Source organism: Corvus kubaryi, unplaced genomic scaffold (assembly GCF_017639235.1).
Source record: "Corvus kubaryi isolate FWS band 111438036 unplaced genomic scaffold, C.kubaryi_AGA036_p1.0 71, whole genome shotgun sequence".
NCBI lineage: Eukaryota > Metazoa > Chordata > Aves > Passeriformes > Corvidae > Corvus > Corvus kubaryi.
The window spans coordinates 356,488-360,446 of record NW_024582059.1 but is presented as its reverse complement, the minus strand read 5'-3'; the positions used below and the strand labels follow the sequence as shown (position 1 = coordinate 360,446).

At 46.6% G+C, this 3,959-nt stretch overlaps 1 long non-coding RNA gene across 2 annotated transcripts in view; it reads right to left on the bottom strand.

Annotated features, from left to right (window-relative positions):
* Positions 1-1,531: 1,531 nt before the first annotated feature.
* LOC121674922 overlaps positions 1,532-3,959 on the bottom strand; it is a 9,328-nt gene continuing 6,900 nt past the window's right edge. For both annotated transcript variants that reach the window (XR_006019895.1, XR_006019896.1), the window contains exon 2: positions 1,532-1,963. This is a non-coding gene — a long non-coding RNA (uncharacterized LOC121674922). The remainder of the gene's footprint in view (positions 1,964-3,959) is intronic.

The following is a 3,959-nucleotide window of genomic DNA, read 5'->3' as shown; positions in this document are numbered from 1 at the left end:
GTATGCATTTTATTATTTGTAGGGCAGAATGTATAGTTGTCAGTAAAATCTGTGATGCATAACTGCCCTTAAAAGCTTTTTTTTTCTCTAAATTAAAGTTAGGTCACTCAAGCTGTGATTAAAATAGTCTCCTGTTAAATAGAGCCAGGTCCAGTGCAGAACTTATTTTCCATTAAAAGAAAGCTGGTTTAGAAAGCACTAGCTCTCTTCACCTGGAGCCAGTATCATGCATTGCTTCAGGAAAGCAAGCAATGCAAGGCTGCTCAGCCCTGGCAGGAGTAAGGAATGGGAAGCAGGCTATGCTGCCTGTGAAGTGGCAGTAAAGAACCACTTCCCACTACAAGTGCCCTGTAGTCAGAAACTGTAGCTGTAGCTACAATCTGCTGAGCATGGCCAACGATTCATAACATAATAAGTTACAGTCCCCAAGTGAAGATAACCTAGAGTTGCAAGAACAGGCCTTTGCCCACTGTTTCTAACTTGCCTTGTGTGCAACCTTGTAGGGCATGCCCAGCCACTGCCCTGGAGGGATGCCTGCTGAGATAAGGAGATGGAGCAATCTCCCAGCAGGACCCCCCCTGGGAAGGCAGCTACTCTTCAGTTACGGCGAGAAAAAGACAGACCCAGAATCTTCTGGGAGACCCTGTGCAGATCCTTTGTAACCCATTGGCCTTTACCCTCTGAGACCCATCCCCTGTATCCCTATAAAAGCTAGCCCTCTGCCCCTGTGGGGGAGAGCCCTCATCCCTGGCCTCCCCTTCACTGGAGTATGGATCAACAATAAAGCTACCTTTCGTGCAGAACCAGCCACATGAGCCTCTCGTCTCTCTCTGGTCTGGCCTGGAGGCTGCTCTGCAGAGCTGAGCTGAAATCACGAGCTGATAATCACTAAAGAGCTGACAGCCTCTGCACGGGCCCTCCTGCCAGCAGCTGAGGGAAGACACCGGGCCTCAGGAAGGCGATTCCTTTTGGGACCATCTCTCCGGTCCGGTCACAGCTTCCTCGGTCAGAGCTACTGACCCCTCACCAGCTGCCATACAAGCTCACCAGCCATGAACACCTCCAACATGTTCTTTGTCTTCAGCCTCTGACACACATTTCACTGGAATCTGCTGAGGTTAATAAGTCACTGGAGAGTGGATGTTAATGTATCATGTTCAGCTGGATAAAGTGAGATAAAAAAGATGGTAAAGGAATTATGTATCATATTTCCATAGAATTACAGGCTATCCTGAGTTGGAAGGGACCTGCATCAAAGTCCAACTCCTGGCCCTGTACAGGGCAGCCCCAAGAGTCACATCCTGCGCCTGAGAGCATTGTCCAAACCCTTCTTGATCTCTCCCAGGCTGGTGCTGTGACCACTGCCCTGGGGAGTCTGTGCCAGTGCTCAACACCCTTTGGGTGAAAAACGTTCTCCTAATACCCAACCTAAACCTCCCCTGACACACCTTCATGCCATCCCTTTGGGTTATGTCACTGGTCACTAGAAAGAAGATATTTTAATTGTATAAAAAGGAGTAAAATATGTAGATAAACATAAAGAAAAATTCTTTTCATAGTGAACAGCCCTAAAAGTGGAGAGGTCTAGGGATCAGCGAAGTATTTTCTGGCAAAGGGTTGAGCCAGGAGGCCTGTGCAAGCAAGTTGTAAAGGGGCGGCACTGTGGTTTCCCTGCATGCCAGGGCCCGTGTATCCTCTGAGCTGGAGTCTCACCCTCACTTATCTTTAGGAATCTGGCAGAGCAAAGCAAATAAAGCAGCTTCTGCAACATGGTTATGCAAGTCCACTTGTGCCTCACTGAAACCATGTGCAGTCTCTTTTGTTGTCACCTTCTGCCTAAAGACCATGATGCCTATCCCTGCACAGGCTGCAGACAGGATCCACTGTCTCATCCAGTGTTCTCAGTTGGAGGCACTTACTCAGGCCGAAGGACATGGTTTCCAGATAGCCTCAGCTCCATTTTCTGGAAAAAAAAAAAAAAAAGGAAAAAATCATGGCCTTGATATGCATATAGCTAAAGATATGCAGAAAGTTTTGAGGGGAAAGGAAACATAAAGGGATATGAGAAATAAACCACTAAGGAAAGGGTTGGGAACTTCAGAAGAATCATAGAATCATTAAGGTTGAAAAAGACCTCTAAAATCACCAAGTACAAAAGAAGGGAAGAAAGGAAAAAATAAATATCAAGGAATAGAGTGGACTAGAAATACTTCATTCTGATACAAGTTATTCTAGGAAGTGCAAATCACTAGGTGATTTACCTCCTGAGAGGAATAGAGAGCTTTGGCTGGAACACAGGAGAAAAAGGAGAGTTTATGGCCTTTGGAAGAAAGGGCTGGGAGCTCAGGAGGATTACAAGGATATTTTGAGTTTTTGCAGGGAGAAAACTAGAAGGGCCAAAGCCCAGCTAGAACTTAATCTGGTTACTGCCATTAAAAAATAAAAAATGTTTCTATATATACATTAACAGGAGCAGGGCCCCATCATGTGTAATGGTGACTTGGGAAGACAAATGCCATCATTCCAAATGTCCACGCCTTCCTCCTTCTTCCCCCACTTTATATGCTGAGCATGATGTCACATGGTTTGGGATAGCACTTTGGTCAGTTTGGGTCACCTGTCCAGGCTGTGTCTTCTCCCAGCCTCCCAGGCACACCCAATTTCCTCACCAGTGTGGCCATATGAAATGCAGAAAAGGTGTTTGCTCTGTAAACCACGCTCAGCAATAACAAAAACATCCCTACATTATCAGTCCTGTGTTCAGCACAAATCTAAAACCCAGTCTCAAACCAGCAACTGTGAAGAAAGCTAACTCTGCCCCAGCCAAAACCAGCACAGAAGTTCAACAAGGCCAGGTGCCAAGTCCTGCCCTTGGTAAAAACAACCCCAGGCAGTACTACGGGAAAAGCTGCCTGGAGGAAAAGGACCTGGGGGTGCTGGTTGACAGTGGCTGGACATGAGCCAGCGCATGCTCAGGTGGCCAAGAGGGCAAATGGCATCCTGGCCTGGATCAGAAATAGTGCAGTCAGCATGACTAGAGAAGAGAAGAATTTTTTCTGGAATTAATTATAGTCATACAGGTAAACATGAAAAAGTGCTATACTTAGTAATTACTAGTCAGATTACATGCAGCATTTTATCTCTTTTTCACTTGTTTCTGAAGGAAAAATCTTGATTTCAGGTTGCTGGGTGTAATATAAAAATAGATGAGGCTTGAAGTCCCCAGGAAAGGCAGTGCTGACCTATTGAAGAATGATTAGAGCATCAGGGGCATGGGTCATTGATAGAATTATGGGATCAATAAAAGAACTGTACAAGCAAAAGGCCTGCAAGCAAAAGCTAGTGTGAGACACTGCCTGCATGAGAAAGCACCTGTGTGAGAAACAAGCCTGGGAACAAGAAGGGAGTTTTTAGGATGTGCGGCTGTGCAGATAAGATGTACTGACCAGGAGAAGGGAGGGTGAACTCTGAATTCTTTAATCATAACATAACTAGTAGAAGCTTGCCAATGTAGTCTAATTATGTAGAAGCAGAAATGTGCTTTGATAGGTTTATGCCACTTAAGAGTTAACAAGCTGAGGTACTATTTAAGTGCCTCTGGATTGCTAATAAACGGAGCTTGCTTTTATCAACCATATTGGCTGTTCTGCAATTTCTCCCCCCGCCGCAGTCACCGGACTTTTCCAACATTTGGCGCCCGAACTTGGACTGGCACTTCGTTTCTTTTGACTCGGCGGGAAGCCAACTGAAGCGCCAGAGCAGCGCCGGCAGGCGTAAGGATCAGCAGCTGCGGGCTGGCGCCTGATTCCAGCCTGGACCGACCAAAAAGCGGGGTCCGCCGTTTGGCTGACAAGGGCTAAACCTGAAAGGCTGCACGACCCTGACAGCAGGGACAGCGCGGTAAGACGCGGAATTGCGGTTAGACACAGAGATTGCGGTTGGACACAGATTGCAGTTAG